This window comes from Chaetodon trifascialis, chromosome 12 (assembly GCF_039877785.1).
Source record: "Chaetodon trifascialis isolate fChaTrf1 chromosome 12, fChaTrf1.hap1, whole genome shotgun sequence".
Classification (NCBI taxonomy): Eukaryota; Metazoa; Chordata; class Actinopteri; order Chaetodontiformes; family Chaetodontidae; genus Chaetodon; species Chaetodon trifascialis.
The window spans coordinates 24593974-24612765 of record NC_092067.1 but is presented as its reverse complement, the minus strand read 5'-3'; positions in this window follow the sequence as shown (position 1 = coordinate 24612765).

Below are 18792 nucleotides of genomic sequence, written 5' to 3'. Positions count from 1 at the left end.
TTTCTGCTGCTACACTGAAATGACACAGAGACATATTGTGGTTTGAGCAATAAGCATTCATTGATGAAGGGATTTAGGCCACACAAGCTCATCTTGACGATGATTCAGTCAGTCAGTGACTGACTGCACACTGTGTCAGTCTACATCCTACTGTCTCAACAGCTGTTAATGACAAATATGATATATTGTCTGCAGTCCACTTTGGCAAGAAGTGTCCCCAAGTTAAACACTCACAAATCTCCCACAAAGGAATGTGCAAGACAGCATTCTGGCACAGGATGAAACTGTGAATGCTTTAAAGGGAAAGCAATAACAAAGAGTCACAAGTGTAACTGTCCCACAACAACAAATCACAACCCCGATTCCAAAAAAGCTGAGACGCTGCGTAAAACATAAATAAAAACAGAATCAGGTTTCTGAAGTGTCTCTGAGTCCATGTATTCTCATTCATCCAATCATGTGTTCACAAAGTGGTGAACCTCGCTCCATCCTCACTGTGAGCGACTGAACCTCTCCAGGACACCCTTTTGTACCCAATCATGATCCTCTCACCTGTTACCAATGAGCCTGTTTACCTGTGGAATGATCCAAACAGGTGTTTTTGGAGCGTTCCACGTCTTTCCCAGTCTCTGAAATGTGTCGCTGCATCAGATTCAGGATAAGCAGATATTTACAGAAATCTATGAAACTGATGAGGAAAAACATTGAATATATTGACTTTGTGCTGTTGGGCGGCACGGTGGAGCAGCAGGTAGTGCGTGTGCCTCACAGCAAGAAAGTTGCTGGTTCGATCCCCAGGTTGGGCAGGGCCTTTCTGTGTGAAGTTTGCATGTTCTTCCCGTGCATGCGTGGGTTCTCTCCGGGTACTCCGGCTTCCTCCCACAGACCAAAAACATGCTCATTAGGTTAATTGGTGACTCTAAACTGTCCTTGGGTGTGAGTGTGAGTGTGAATGGTTGTTCGTCTGTATATGTTGCCCTGCGATCGGCTGGTGACCGGTTCAGGGTGTACCCCGCCTTCCAGCCCCCCCCCCTTTGACTTTGGACTCAGGACTTTGTGCCGTTTTCAGTTGAGTGTATATCAACTTTATAAGGTGATGATATGTAAATGAAAAAAAATCTATGAATTCAGCACATTTTGACTTTGCAAAGTTGTGATTTGAGGGTACACTTTGATGCATAAGGATGTACGAATAGCATGGTATGCTGTATAACATAAAGCTGACTGCACCATTCACCAAATATCACAGGAAATAACCCTCAGCAGCACTTTGCTTTCGAGCTCTTAAAAATGCCAAAGTCCGGGCCAAATACTGCAGCATTTTTCTGTCAGTGAGCTAAAACAGACTTTGTTCCCAGAGGACGTTACGCTGTGAAACGAACTCCCTAAAATCTGTGAATTAAAGCTGAAAGCTTTCAGGCAAGGCGACCTCTGTTACTCCACTGAGCAATTATACTGTATCTCTGAACTCATCAACAGCAAGAAACAGACTCCAAAGTGCACCATATGGAAGTATTTATAACACGGGCCCATCGCATCCATGTTCTGTTGTCTGCAGGTCATTACTCACACCACCGATATTTCCTGCAAAGCATTGCACTGTTTTGGTGCTGCTAGGCAACCACTGCTGTAATATTCATTCAGCTAAAAGCCGTTACAAGAGAACATGAGCAGCAAAAGTGTCCCAAAATGATGAACAATTAAACTTCTTCCTTGACAAATGAGGACTACATTTTAGTATTAAAAACATGCAATCAGATCTTATTTAATGCATTCGTGTTGTGAGTTAAGGTCAAAGGAAGACGTGAGCTCGTGTCGCAGTGTGACAACGACTAACAATCACACTGTTGGTGAATGTTAATGTCACGCTCACAGCTTTTAACGATTGCCTCAGAGGTGAAGCCAGAGCAGGGCTGACATCTGTGGTGATGGGATTCTTTGATGCATCCCACCAAGGTGACTTCATGTGGGTGGATGAAAGTACCGAACGTTTCCTGTGATGCTCTTAAAGCTGCCCTGACTCTTGTTTCTCTCGTTAAAAAACTGCCAGCTTTCGTAACACAGACAGGTATGCGACATGACAGAATCACTCAACCTTTTATCACTTTAACACATAAAACCTGGAACGAACAGGCATCTTCTTCAGCATCTAGATGATGCTTTGGGTGTGGCTGTAAAGTCACAAGGTTCCTACAGTATGTGGAAATTATGAAAAGCATAGGAAATGTGTCTGTAAGCTCTATAAAGCCGTGAACACACTCTCAGTGTTTATTCTACTCTCATATAAAAGCATGAGACTCCCCTCCATATAACTGGAGTATTCAATCTGGTCTCTGGTAGCTGCTTTTCTTGCCTGTGAAGACGTTACCATTAGGAACAAACTGTTCACAGGCCAGTTTGGGGAAAATGCATGTGTTGATTCCGCCCACACGCTTATTTCCATTGGAGCATAAGCAAATAAATGGGTGGAGATGGATTGGCCTTACCTCAGCCCCACCGTGCCTGATGAGGAAAGTATTAATACTCCCAGTAACGGTAAATGCTCAACAGAAGGAGGTGCAAATAGGGGAGAATAACACTAAGCAGTCACTATTTTTGTACCTTTCATCAGCCAACATGACATATATGCGTCCATGTAAAGATTGCTGAGTGGTTAATTTGACTTCTAAATTTAAATGAAATTAAAAAATACCTGTTACTATGGCTTTAATAAGACTTTAAGCATTTTGGACCTCGAATAAGAGACACACTGACACCTTTCAGCTCCGGTTTACGTTCACTCTGACGTTTTTACAAACACTCCATTAAGCATTTGTATATTCGTAGCTTACCTTTTACATTCATGCCACAATAACACATGTACTCTCATAAAATCCTGTGGTTTGTCTGTTTTCCTTTCAAACCCCAAACAAACTTGTAACTCTGACCCTCCTTTTCATGTGGTCTCGGCCCAGTGGTTTGGTCCCATCAGAGTTCAAATGACAGCTTTGGACCAGTCCAGAAGAACCAAACTAAACAGGCGAATGCACCAAGCTTCAAGTGGACCAAACCAAGGAGGGTGCGAAACACAAATGAACACCAGGCAAATAAACTCTGCTAAATATTAATAAAAAACCATAATCCAGCAAAGCAGAATATCTGATTCAAGTAGACAAACATGTGGAAAGTAGCACGATGATGCAACGATGCACGCTGCTGGGGGGGGGCATAATCTGACACAAAAGGGGGAAAAGTGTACATACTGAGCTCCAGCAGGGTTGAGTTTACTGAGTTCAGGACAGGTCGGATGCCAAATATTTAGTGTTAGACAGGGCCACGTTCAAAAGGACGCCAGAAGTCTGCACAGCATCTAAATTAAAGCCAATGAGGTGATCTGCTTTTTCTTTTGAGCTGCATCATACAAGCATTAGTCTCTTATGGGGTGACGGTGCAAGCGTGTGGGGCAGCAGCCGCCGCAAGGCCTCAAGTCATCTGCAGTCACACAAAGTAGTCTGTAATAGCCATCTGAGGGATCATCCTCATCTGCTGTGTTTGACAGACGACCAGAAATATGGATGGCTGACACACAAAGTCATAATCATCTGAGTCAGATCTTTTCTGTGGTTTTCATATTCCTGCATGGTATAATACTGACTGGCACATGTGCTGTACTTTCCACTTTCTGAATGACTTTGACTCAGTAACACCCAGTGACTCATAAAATATGAGAATCCCATGAAAAAAAGCATTTCTTTTGTTATTTCACTCAAGCATCCATGCTCTATTCAAGCCATCGAGCAGCACAGTGAACTGCAGCGGTGGTGGATTAGTGCACATGATCAGAATAGGAGTAATGAATAAAGACAAAGAAAGCGCTGTAAGCAAGCAGAGCTGGTGGGACTTGGAGTTTCTTTCAAGTGCTTCCAGCAGGTGGCCAGATCCACAAACCAAGCTACTGTTCATTTCCTGAAGTGGGATATAGCAATCACATCTGGACATACGAGCCGAGGCATCAGTCTAAATATGGAACTTATCTAAAGACAATTCTATTGAGCTCTGACCTGAATGAGTGGCCTCATTCGTCCAGAGCAAAACGCTGAGTAATCTCCCCCAGTTTGCTTGACAGGGTGACAGAGGCCAAGCTAACATAGGGAGCTATTTGTTGTTTGAGGGGCGATTTGAACGTGGTGTTAGAGTGGTAATTTCCCCTCGCAGAGTTCATGTATGCTGTTTCTACAAATATCGACGTGTTATTCCAGACTTAGAAACTGAGAAGTCTTTCACAAGGGTGGAATTGCATAACCTGACGCGCCAGATGGTTTGTTACGCACAATCATCTGGAAAGTCGTCCGTGGAGTTGTCTGGAAAAGGGGTAGGCACATTCAAAAAGTACTTGGACGAACCACCTGTCTATCATCACCCCCATCAAGGTGTAGCTTGAGCCAGTCAGATCAAAGAGCCATATAATCATATAACAATGAAGAAAAACTCTCCAGCTCTGACATAACTGATGCTGCAGCAGCATCTATGCTGTCCTGAAGAGGTTAGCATAGATGCTCTGGCAGCATCTGAGGGCTAACATCTTTAGGAGCTGTCATCATTGCTATTGAAGGAACAGCTGTGCTGCCATGAAACCTAAATCACATCCACCTGTTGCTGCCAGTAGCTCTTCATAATATGCTGAATGGACGAAACTAGTGCGGTTTGGCCACGAGCATCTAACCTGAAGCCTGGCAAGATGGATTCTCACGTTACGTGATCTCGCACATCTAGCCGCTCCTTAAGGTAAGAAATTGAGAGTATGAGGACAGACTGCACTGCACATATGTAACAAGTCAAATACTAATATATTTGTTTTTTGCTCATATTTAAAGTGCAGTACTGCATTGTGCCATGCAAATGTGTGCCCTGTCCTATCAGGACAAACATGAACATGATGTTGGACTGAGATACTTTTACAGGAGACAATTCATCACAGAAGCAATAAAAAAATGAATTCCTCAGGCAGTCGGCCTCACAGGTCACACGGCAAAGCTGCAACACATAAAGCTGCGTGATGAGAATTTATGGATCTTTGTGAAAGTTCAACCAGGAACTCCTTTGCGATGCCTCTTGGCTCACACTGATTCATTTATTTTGCCATTTCCACCCATCAGTTAAAATAACTGCCAGGGCATCCCCCTCCTGTTAACACTTTTATCACGTTCATGAAGATTTGCCTGCTTCAGCCACACAGGCGCCAGCTGCATGTTTACGTCTTTATTTGCAGTTGTTCTCAACTCCATCACGTTACCACCACCTCCTGCTGCTAACACCACCTTCCTCTGCTGTCAGCTCTCTCTCACTCTTTCCTGTGACGTCCTCAGCTCTCTTTTCCTATACAGCTGTCTCTCAAACACTAGCTTGCTAATGCTACTTGGCCAGTAGTTTACAATTTCCATTACAGTATAGTTTCTAATCCCAGTAATACACTGACAGGCCAAAATGTTGGAGGTCAGCTTGTTTGCTGTCTTACCGGGAGATGAATGCTGTCAGTTTCACCTGTGCCGGTCCAGGACGTGTTAGCTTGAGGTGGCTAGCTTTGCCAAAAGAGGACGGCTACACCATCCCGTAACTCCACAATTGTCTTATTTAGCATTCATGTTGCGCTAGTTAAACCAGCTAGCTAGTCACAGTAATTCAGTCATGTAATTTTATTGAAAGGTTTATGAAATAAGCATCACATCACAAACCTTGTTATTTATGTTTAACGTTTGTTAATATGCATTACATCCCTGCAAATATCTTGCGTCAATATTACATATGTTCTTAATGTGTTTATATATTCTACTGTGCATTAGTAAACACTGTATTTTATTATATTCATTTATTACTCTTTTTGTATCTAATCTACATATATAGTATATTAAATTTTTATTTTGTATCCCTTTTTATTGTCCCTTTGTTCTTTTTCTACATCTCCTTTTTATTCCTGCTATTATTGCTGTCTGTAACATCTTCACGTCCCCAGTGTGGGATCAATAAATTTATATCTTCTATCTGCAATTAGAGCCATCAGAATACCTCTAAAGATATTAAAAAGAGACAAATATACTTCAAACGAAACAACACACACCAGCTTGTGTTGGAGAAAGCCTGACTGAGACAGAACAAGTGATGGATTTGCAGCAGACTCTGTAATTATCACAAGTTAAGATCAGGGAGTAACTCGCTCATTCCTGCGTGGGGGCAGCTCTTCAGGCCCAACAATGCTGAAACCTGAGCAGGTCGTCATTCACAAACACCTTTTTAATAATATATAATCCTTTAAAATACATGTATATGCTGCTGGATTACACATGGAACACAATAAAAGAATACATTTTGTCTTTTGTTTTATTATTTTGAATTAATCCATAATGTTTGATATTTTAATTTACTACTACTTCTTTTACTTGTATTTGAAATAATTGGCTATTTTTGTATCTATGTAGGATTTTTTTTTCCCATTTGGCACACATGTATTCATTTATTTGCCGCCTTTATTTTCTCATTTAATAGTTTCCTTTGTGTTCTGTGTTTGATTTCTTTAACAATGAGGAGGTTTGACTAAAATATGATGTGGGTTTGCCCATAAACTGTAAAATGTCAGCAGAATTCTGCATGAATCAGCAGTGACATTTATGTTTCCTCTATAAGACCAAATAAGGGACAAATAATTGAGTGAAGGTGACTGATTAGCAGCATATTTATCAAGATTTTGTGCAGAGTTGCAGACTCATACCAGTCAGTAAAGGAAACCCCTGCAGTTATCTAACAAGATCGCACTGTAATCATCTGATTAGTCAGAGAAGCACAAACCTCCTGACATGCGATGCACCCAAATAACCAAAATACAGAACATACTGTATTACTGTAAACTCAAACAGTAGAATCAGGAAGGAGGAAAATAGATCAAGAGTTGCAAACGTGAAAATATATTTGTGGAGCAGATGTCAATAAAACTTGAAAATGATAGATAAATATGTAGTAATATTTAGAAACATAATGTATAGAAACATTTGATTTTCAGTTTATTTCATTTTAGATACACATTATGGAGGCAGCAGAATGTTTGCAACAAGGTTCAAGCTGCGGCTGAAATCTCCATCAGGCAGGAGGTACAGAACTGGACGTGGCTGACAACTCTGACAGATGCAGCAGATGTGTCCCTGTGTGTGTGTGTGTGTGTGTGTGTGTGTGTGTGTGTGTGTGTGTGTGTGTGTGTGTGTGTGTGTGTTCAGGTGTTAAACTGCTTACAGATGACATTGGTAGGGAGAGCAGAGTGGGGATTGGGAGCAGGAGGCAGCAGACGGGGAGCGCACTGGTCCTCCCTGAGTGAGGAAACAGAAACTCATCTCTCCTGCTGGCACTTCACTCCTTACAGCCTGCAGTCTCCTTCTGTCTTTAAACAGGGTTTGTGCTTGTGAGTGGTAACATTTGTGTTTGCGAATGGGCTGCGCTTGTGTTTTGCTATCTTTGTGTAAACCAATTTGAGATTTAGATCGTTAAAATAACAACATTTTTGTCAAGTGAGGTCATTCTGGCCAGACGCTGGCTTGGCTTGGCCTTGGATTGAAAGTGGAATTATGATAAGACTTTTATTGAGAGTCAACAGTAGTACTGTCTGACACTGGATTTGAATTATCATCTAAAATGTTCTCTATTTTAATACATTTTGCTTCAATTGTTTAAAAGTGGTCTGAATTTCACATCCCAATTGGAATGTGGATGATGTACAGTTAACTATGGGAAAAGTGAGGCAATGGGTTGCTGCACAACGCTGATGGATTGAGTCTTGGAGAGGAATTTCATCTGTAAACTATTTCTTGGTCCGGCACATTGCACTTCCTGGAGTCTTAGCCTGTTGCCTGGCAAGCTCACGGTGACAACAAGAAATAGCTCCGCACATTACGCCACAGAACAATAAAACATGCAGCCTTACACAAATGAGATATCGTGTTAATTAGTGAGCTTGAGACGTGCTGGAAGGTGGATTTTGCTACCTTTGGGTGGATCCAGGCTAGCTGTTAGCCCCTGTTTCCAGGCTTTAAGCTAAGCTAACAAGCTCCTGGTGGTAGCTTCATATTTACTGTACAAACATGAGAGTTTTAACGATTCTCTCATATAAATATCAGCAAGAAAGCAAAGTGTAAGTCCAACTATTCCAGCATATACAGTACAGTATATAAAAATGTGTGTGTGTGTGTGTGTGTGTGTGTGTGTGTGTGTGTGTGTGTGTGAGGCGTTGCTAAAGGACAAGCCCAGAAAAGAGGCCAAAAACTATTTATACAGACTATTTCCTCAGCAGGGATGAACCCGGCCCCTTAAATCTGCCAAAGTCTTGACATTCTGCTGTAGACGTACTCATCACATTGCGCATCTGTTTAATCTTGTATCCCAAAAGCGACATTTTATCTCCATTATTTGTGTCTCTTCAGATCAGCAGGGACGATCGGGGAGACGCAGGGAGGCTTGGAGCTTGTCATTTTTCCACTTTGTCATCTCGAACTTTAAAGCCCAACATTTCAACATCTGAGGAAGTTAAAGTCAAACACTGAAACATGTAATCGTTACCAAGGTAGGAGGAAGGCGTACAACAGTCTTTTATTTAACTATTCCTGCTCAGTGGGAGGCCACCTACCTCTGTTTTTAGGCTTTAAAGTCTTTCATTTAGGCATGTTGTTTTGTTTGTGGAACAAACAATGGCAACCATAATTAGAAAAACATGGATGTTTTTGGTTACATGTGAGTAATCTATCATCTGCACCGAGCTGCTATAACTGACTAAATCACAGATTCAGTTTCATGAAGAGAGTAAAATAATAAAAAATCAAATTCAGAACACCTTATGTGACCTGGAGAAACTAAAGCAGAGCTGCCATTAGAGTCCAGCCTGTGATGAACATAGACCAGTCATTTGTCTGTTATCACTGAAACCGTCAACGGAGTCACAAAGAAATGGAGGAATTTTGAAAGACAAAAACTAAATAGGAAGCAGACAGGCCTAACAGCTGGCCAAGAGGGGAAAAAAGCAAAAATGTTTTAGGCCCACAAGGAGTTATAAAATGGAAATGTGTTGCACACATGAGGAGCACAGCTGCGTACCATCCCTCAGTGAGCCCATTTCCTTTGATTTCCCTCACTCTTATCGGGATTAAACACTGATATTCTGGAATAACACCAAGCGGTACAGATGATCCACGCTGGTGGACATCACACTGACGTGGCCTTTCTGTTTCATACCTGGATCTTCATCCGGCCTGTGCTGACACCGCAGAACAGACTTAAAAAACAGTAAAGTGTACCATTTAGGTTGTGCTTAGCACTTCAGTGACCTGCTCAACCTTTTCTCATTCAGATGTGTCATTGATAAGATTTCAATGATAGAAATCAGAAAATTAAGATTCAATTTAAAGGACCTGAGCTCTGGCAATAAATCTATAATGTGATGAACCTTGAGGCACCTTTATTGGCCAAGTATGTGCGCACATACAAGGGATTTGGTTTAAACATTGCACTCAATGAGCCCGCAAAAGAAAAAAGACAGAAAAAAGACTGCACAATAAGTGCAAAAATATAAAAAAAATATTTAGAAAGAATGGTGAGGCAGTTCTGGGGACAGCTGGTCAGTCCAGCTAAATGCTAACTCCAGCATGCTAACATGCTCACTCATGTTCAGAAGGTATGTTCACCATGTTCACCATCGTACATTAGTGTGTTAGCATGTTAGCATTTGCCAATTTAGCAGTAAACACAAAGCATGTGTACTGATGGGAATTTCATTAGTTTTTCAAGTATTTGACCCTAAAGGTGGTGGCAGCAACCTCAATCTAACAGTTCTTGAAGCTCATACCTTTTAAAACTTTTCCCCATTTACAAGCCTTCACTTCAACAGCGACTGTTTAGTAACTGTGCATTGATGCCAAACAGAACAGCATCAGCACTGAAAGTGAAGCCGTTAACTAAAATCAGAGACTTAACTTTATGTGTCTCTTGTCTGGGCTTTTATTTGGATGACAGGATTACTAATGCCGTAGAAAATGCAAGTCATCTCCGTCCAAGTGTCATTACTTAATTATTTCTCTTTGAAACACATTCACATGGCTCCACAGTATTTTTTTTAACAAACCGCTTTGAGCAAAAAGAGCTCACTAACATGGCCGGTCACGTGAGGCGCACATATTTCCATACCCATTTTGGGTTTGGAAAGCCTTTCTGGAATATTCCTCTCTTAGTTTTCCCATGGCCAACCCCGAGCCCCTGTTACACCTCTTCTTACATGACAAGGATGACCACACCTTCTTCCCACAACTCCCACTCAGTCTCACTGGGAGGTAAGCTCAAAAATAGGCGCAGATACTGTAAAATCAAGCCTTGTGTTCTGCTGGTGTCATCAATAGTTTACCACCAAGATATTGAAGCAAAATGTATTTATGTTTCTTAGTATTTTGTACACGCTTTCTGCAAATGTCTATTGCGAAAAAAAGTAGCTGCAGTTTCTTTGGCTCCCACTCATCCCCACAAAAGAGGCAGGGACTGAATGTCTTTCCAACACTTAACTGTTGCTCTAACTTGCTTCTGGTGTATCACATCTCCCTCTTGCTCTGCCAAGTGCAGCCGCATAGCCCCCCCCACCCCCCACCCCCCTCCTCCTCCAGCACTTCTCTGACTCACCAATCCCACCGAACAATGCCCACCATTGAACTCTCAATGGGTGTCTTTAATTGACAGATGGAATCTATTAATGCTGTAGCCAGTAGCCATGGCTACTCCACAATAAATTACATACGTACATATTCATGAATGAAAATACATTTTCACCAGGATTCAAGATGGAAACATGGTCGCCCTCTGTGTCATCCTGAAAAGGCCCTTCACAGTTGCAGATGTTGAGAGGCTGACTCACTATACCGTCGCCTTTTCCACCCCCTGGTCCATGAATGGTATTTACCTTGAGAAGTTATAATTTCCGTGATTTGGATAAATGAGTCGGATTGCTTGACATCTGGGAATAATTTCTCTCATCAGGCTTACAGTTTTGTTCTCCCATCTCTCTTAATGTCAAGTCCAGTGCTGTGCTTCACACTACGGAGGCAGCGATAAAGGGGCGTTAGATAACAAGACTTGAGTGCTGACATACTTAAATTCGATAGTTATCCAAATTTAAAACATCGCACACCTCCAACAATATGCCAAATGGTTTCAGCCCTTGCAGGAAATCAAACTTAAGTGGAAGCAACATGGACGCTGAACCAGCTGTGTGCAACTGGACAAAGTTTGCAGCCAAACATGACTCATTTTAAAAGAACATCAGACTCACTGCCATGCCAAAGGTATCTTCCAATCTGTACCGTGCAATCATGAAAAGGCTTAACTACAGTATATAGCAGGGTGTACAGTGTGGTGGAGAGGATGTAGCCAAGTGTCTGACAGAGTGGAATATGTTTAAGACTTTGGATGTTCTGCCTTACAGGTTTGTTACGTAACAGCACAGGAGAGAAACGCTTCAGCATGGGAGTAAAGCAAACACGACTGTCAAGGATGGATTGCTCTGTTCCAGAGCTGCATTTGTCTTTTCACTCAGCGGTATATTTCATTTAAACTGTCACTTCAGGGTGGCATTGTCACTGCAGGTCAAAAGGTCACCGTCCACTTTGGATAACTGCAGTTCAGTGATTGATCCTTAGCAGATCATGGCGGTGCTTAAATGTGTCGCTGCACATCTATTTGACTCAAGGCTTGGAGTGCGCTCAGCTCGTCTTTTCTGCATCATGCTTCCTCTACTCTCTTATTCCAGGTGTGTTCTGTTACTATGAAAATGATTCTTTATCTTCTCTTTTTATCATCTCGCTTCTTGTGTGAGCTGAAAACTGACTTAGGTGCTGACGTTTTTTGCAGGTGGCCCAATAGGAAATGAATTAAGCAGCTTCCAAAGACTCTCGAGGAAACTCTGTATTTTCTAATGAAATATCCAGGACCTGGACCACATAAAACCCACTTCACTCATACTTAAAAGCCGTACTAATCAAGTCAAATACAGTACATTTGGTTGTGCGCAAGGCCTGATAATACTGACAATCCAACAAGAACCAACACCCCACTTTTGCCGTGTTTTATGATGCTTTACAACCTATTTAACTTGGTGCTAACATGTGATGCTAATGTGGCTACACACATTTAAATTATTAGTAATGCTCTCACGTGTCCAGATCTCAGTTATTAATACAAGACTGAAGTTGCATCGAAGTCTGAGACCCATAATGATGTTGTGGTACTTTGACCTAGCATGTTTTTGTTTTTTCAGCTAAGATCGGGAGTTCCCTCGTTCACAGATACGGAGATTTATTTGTGCTCCTCAATTAGTGTAACTCCCTCTGTTCATGAGTCAGCAAGAGGAATATATCTTTCGTCTGCAGCCAGAGCAGAATGCTGCCAGCCTGTTCGAGCTCCAGTCCTCGCTACCCTTCACCGGTTGCCTGCCCACTTCAGAATTGATGTTAACAGCACACACAGCCTAATCACTGCTAGAGACCCTCAGGTTCGGCCCTATTGCCAGACATCTTGGAAGCAGCGCCATGGTGCACACAGCTGTTGCCCCCAGTAACCCAATGCTTTTGGAAAACGCATCGATGGGAACAGTGGACCCTGAGGACAGCCAGTGGCAGAGTGTAGAGGGAGCTTTTAATTTTCTTCAGATTTTTCCCTTTAAACTTCATTTCCAGGATGTCCCTTTCCTACACTCCATCATTTTCAACACAAAGTTGATATAATACTGTGTTATATCTTTTGGGTGGTTCTTTGCATCACGTGGTTCAAGGCGAAGGTCGATCTTTCCACAGTCTTTTCTCTGCATTAGTGCTGCATTTCAAATTGGAGGCTGCAGATGTCACTGATATCTGCTCTGCTGCCTGCAGATGGCTAAAGGGATTTCATCAGCTCATGAGGGGTTTCATAAGGATTGGCACAGCAGAGACACACTGTCTCACTGTTATTCTTGCACTTATTTCATTAAATGTGTCCATCTAAATACGCCTGCTACTGGAGAGAAGTGCCGAAGGCAATGGTTCAACATTTTGGGGATGTATAGTACATTTCTTTACTTGAGTTAGATGCTGAGTTGAGTTAGCCGCTGTCAATCTGTCAGGTAAGTATAAGTTCAGAGCTAGCAGCCAGTTTAATTTAGCATAAATACTGAAAATGGGGAAACAGCAAAATGCTCCTACTGACTTTTCTAAAGCTAATTGAGATGTTATATTTAGTTTTAATGATCAAAACAGCAGGCGACTAGCCTAATATGAATTAATGGATGGATGGGCTAACATGGCTAGCTAGCCCATCCGCGGGCTGTAGGATAGTGTGTTTCATTTAATGACACAAACGCTATGTTCACATTTATAAGTATAAATTAAGTATAAATAAGAAGATTCAGATTCTTGTGAGTGCAAACCATTTCAAGATAGGAGGCTCAATGAACACCAACAGCAGACTAGCAACCGTTTTTAGCAACACTGAGCTAACTCATCGCTGACGTCTCTCAGTGATCCACAGGTGGATAACGCTCCAACAAAAGCAGTCTGGAAACATCCACAAAGGTTCAGAAGATCAACTGAAGTAAAAATATTTAATCCAAAACATATAATAATCCACAGAAAGATGTTTTCTCTGTTCAAATTAGCCGCCAGTGTGCTCATCTTCTTCCTGTTTTCTGTGTTTGCCCTGTTACAACTTCCGGAAATGCACACAGAGAGGCGCCATTTTGTCCTAACCCTACCCTGTCCTCTGTGGAGCCTCAGGCTTCAACTGACACCTCACTTGACCAATCACAATCTGCCATATGAAGCCTAGCAACCAGAGAAGCCAATAACAGTCTAAGTTGACACAGTTAGAGCGGGGCCTCACTCTCTTCTTCCATGTGAGGATTGAGCCAATTACAGCTGACTTTGTAGATAATTGATGCTTCGAATAGCCAATGAAATTCTGAACACACGACAGGCCCCTTTAGTGGGTTATTTATGGCTCTGCTCACCTCAAATCAGGGATTTCAGTCCTAATAGGGATATTATGCACAATTTGACATCATAAATATTGTAAATGGCCTCAATATGAAGATATATAGCTAAGATATAGGTAAATATACCTTAGGTATGAATATAGATGGCCAAAATTTGGACTTCATTAATATAAATATAGATATTGATAATGATATACATAAGTTCAGGCATTCTGTCATGGCTTGAAAAATAGTGCATATATCAACCATAAATGGGAGGGAAGCAGGGGAGCATGCTCCCAGACCCCCGCCCCCCAGTTTTGAGCAAAGCACCGAATGTTTACAACGTCTGGCTCCATCCCCGGGATTATGCAACAAGACGTACAAACGAAACAATAAAATATGTCTGTGGTAAAAACAGTCCAGGTGCCCCTATTGGCAAAGGGACATAATTTTACAGTCATTTGTCAGCAAATATAAAATTGTTTTCTGACCTGACACCACTATGGTTAAAGTTTGGTTACGTTCAGGCACAAAAACGACTTGGTTAGGGTTAGGAAACAATTGTGGTCGTGGTAAAAAGAAACCAGCGCTGACTGTTGGTAGAAACGGGAATCAAACAGCGGTCTCCCATGTTAAAGTCTCACGTTTTTGCTCCAGACGGATGCACAGATTCAGAGTTCCTGCAGCCACTTTGTGACTTGAACATAAACATTATGTTGTTGTTGGCTAATTTGCTGGAATGAATGATGTTGCTGTGCTTCCTGGGAGGACAGGCCTGGCTTATGTGGGCTAATGAATGGAATATATGAAAAATGTCAGAGCAGTTAGAGGTGCTGGAGAAGATTCCCACTTCCTCTGTCAGCTTATGTATTTATATACTATTCTAAGTGTGAAAATGTGTTAGCTATTCTCAGAAACAAAAGAGTGACAGATGAAGCTTTTCCTCTATTGTATGGAACATATGACTGTAAAAGACCCATGTGTGCTGCAGCACTAAATCTGTCTCCATAATGAGCCTTTGTCATCTGGTCCAAACAGCTTTCACACAAGAAAAAAAATGCATTGACTGCCAGCAGTGCCCAGCTGGATGTGTGAAAGGAAACTTTTCCAGCATACGGCCTTGGAAATGGGGGATTCCCATGCAACTGCTGGCTCTATAATCCTCATCAGAGAACACACAAAGAACCATTGAATATAAATTTGATGTCTGTGTTCGAGTCCACAGACTGAAGTGTCTAAAAAGTCAGTGACCACAATGTTAATTAATGTTGAAGGCAGTCTCCACCTCCTCTGTAATGCTAAATCTTGGAAACAATCAGATTTATGACAAAACCAAAAACTTTTCAGGCATTCAGTATGAAAAAAACTGCACAGATGTTTTTTCTGCTGTGTACAGAAAAGCTTTGCATGATGGTTTGGGTCTTTGGTTTTTAGACTGCAGGGAGAGTCTGACCATTTCCTGCTGTTATGGCTTCATCTGAGCACTGTATTGAAAACACTTCTTCCTGCTTTGCAATGATTAGTGGAGAAAAGGGCCAAAACCTCCAATGATAAACCAGGAAGAGATAATCAGCAGGCCCATTTTAACGTGATTGCTTATACTAAAAGGGCCTAATCGTACAATAGGGGAAAAAATTAGACAAGAGAGGGAGACTCCAAAACCACATAATGATGACGGCTCAAGATAAGAATAATGACGCTTAAATTTGTGGTTCCTTCACTCGTTCTTTTGAACTGATTGGTCCCATTTTTGGGTCAAAGGTCTCATTTGAAAGGTCATGGCTGCTTCTGTCAAATGAGATCTTTTTGTTGATTTGGTAATTTTTCAATGATGTTTGTGCTTCTACCAAATAGGCTGTGTAGATGGTGTCTCCTTTTTATCTGTTTTAATTGTGTTTATTGTTGATTTATTATGGAGGGTGTTTTATTTTGAAAGTCACCTGATGATCTATGCCGTTCCTGTGCCTGACTTCCTGCCTGCAGCTTGACTCAGAAATAGACTTGGCTCGTCTTCTCTACAGAGCAGAGATGCTTCTGAAACATGCTGTTTTCCTTCTGTTGGGATCACACATAGTGTTCCCAGTGGAATTTAGAGGTAACCAAACTGTGACCGATTCACAACAGTAACCAAGTGCCAGAGAGGCTTTTCCCAAATCAACCTTTTTCTGAACCTCACCAAGAAGTTTTGGCGCTTAAACCTAACCAAACTGCAGGCTATTGACAGTAACAACGTTAACCACGCGTCAGAAAGGCTTCCTGGCACACAGATACTAAAGGGTACATTTGTATGAGAAGGCGATGAGTGTGACAAACCGTCGTCAGTTTTGACGACCTGGGATGAGATTGTGTTGCTGCTCTGTGTGTTTAGGTCAGTTCAGTGTGTAAACCCAAATGGCTGAAAGTTATCTTTATATACATCCCCATGCAGAGCATAGAGGATGAGCTGTTTTCTGATATAGTATTATGTACTGTATGTAGCTGCTGGTGGTGACCATAGCATGACTGGACACACCCTGAGCTGTGGTTGGCTCGGGAGCAAGTATCTATCATTGCAGATAACTAGCGGAGCCCATAAACCGTAAGCTCTCTGACCGTCTGGTGCCGAGGCTGACTGAGTCAGGCTGTAGCTGTGATTACAAGCCATGGGATGACAGAGCGTTGGCCCTCGCTGTCTCTGATTGTGGCTGTAGCCATGGTTGCACTGTAGTTGTTTTGACAATGGCTATGACACATTAGTTTATAATGGGTGTAACACTAACTACACACAGGGGATGTGTGTGTGTGTGCAATGGCTGAGTGTTGTACTGAAGCTACTGTACTCATGAACTCCTGCAAGTTCAAACCCTGCATGGCTTAACAATGCTTTCTTAGCTAATGTTAGTAGGTAAAGAGTAGTCACAGTACAGCTACTGTGACTACTGTGAGCACTATATGCATGTAAAGTGTCACTGTCTATTTCCTGGCACCATCTTTGTTAACTCGTCATTGCTTTGTACCACCTGTACACTTCAGATTGCAACTGTTTGCAGACGTAGCAATGCTTTTCTTTGTTGTTAGCTTACTAGCATCATGGTTGTATGGATGTCTGTTGGTCCAAAACAACAGCATGACATTTTGTACAGACACTCATAGTTTCCAGATATTATATCCTGAAGACTTTGGTGACTTTTCCTCTCATCACAGGGTTGATCTGATCGCATTAACAATATGTGTGTGTCTGTGCATGTGTGTGTGACTGATACAACACTAACACTGTTTGGACACACACCACGGACGCCATATTTGTATTTCATAGGACGCTCACACATTTAACTCTTTATTATAAGAGGATGGAGGAAACGGGATGTGATGACAGACATGCACAGTAAATACAAGAAGAGGTTCTTCACTTCATTAGAGGCCAATTTTCTGTCCAAAATGAAACATCCATCATTGAGATATTTCACTGTAAGTGTTATAAAACAGCTACCACAAAATTTTAAAAATGTCTTGCGGTTGGGGTTGAATAGTAAAAAAAATATTATATCCTACATCTGCTCCTAAACACATTTCTTTGGCCTCGTCAAGCAAATATCATGAGGTCAAGGAAAGATGAGAAGGAGATTTTAAAAGAACATAAGAAAAGACAACTGTGGTGACTGCACTTACACTAGGCTACATATTCATGCGAGGTGGATGTTATTGGATGAACGTGGGTCTGATGTGGTCATTATAAATGTTGCTGCTGCAGGGGATGGTGGGACGGTATTATCGCCTTTCCTTTCGTGGAAAGCATGGTCCAGTGTATCCTAAGCTAAAGCAGATAAGAAAGGAAGCACTGAAGCACCTTTCCTTTGCTCTCTGACAAGCTCGTATCGTAGCTGCCACTCAGACCCTTCCAGCTCTGGTGGGTATTCTGCAGGCCAGCACAGGGAGAGAAAATCCAACATGCAAACCTGTTGATCATGTGCTGTCCAGGATTTTTATACACACTAGCTTGTTTGTGCTGGGTGTTAGCCAAGATAAAATGGGAGGACTTCAATGCTAACACACACTGGAAGATAACTGCAGGAACTGACTGAGCTGAAGCCAAATCTTTGTGTAGTTTTTCCCTCATTTAATTCAAAGACCGTTTGAGGTTCTTGATGTTTTTAGGGGAATTTCTACTCATCATTTACAGACATTTACAAATATCAAAGCAAAGGTGTCTTCAAAAAAATCTGTTGTATAACCTGTTTAACTTATTGTTGAGGCAAACTCTGTTTTACTGACTTGAATGTGACCACAGCTGCATTTACTCTTTCAAACCTCCTTAACCATGTTAGCATAATGGTTCATGAGATACATTTTATTCATTTAAAACGTAATAATTCAATCAGATTAAAGGGTCTCACAAATAAAAGAATGACAATTGTTCTTCTGAACTGTTCAGCATGTTTGGCTCATACATGTATGTTATTAATGAGTCAAATATGCCCTCGAAACCAATAAACATTTTGAACATATGTTTATGATTTATTGCAAACACATTCAGTGAATTCAAATCTATGAACCTCCAGAACACACTGAGCTGTGCAGTTTGTCTTGTAAACAACAAATTCAGCCACCAAAAACACATTTTTGAGGTCTTGGACATATTTCCCTCCTCATAAAACATTTGTCCTTTGAATACTTTACATTAGTCACATTTACATCCATGTTTTCTTGCTAACAGTCTTCTTTTCCACTTCCTTTGCTAGCTCATTGCCACTGGCTGTCGATGAGTGATAGGTTGAAACCGTCGCTGTGTGCGCCCACTTACACAAACATTGCTCAATAGC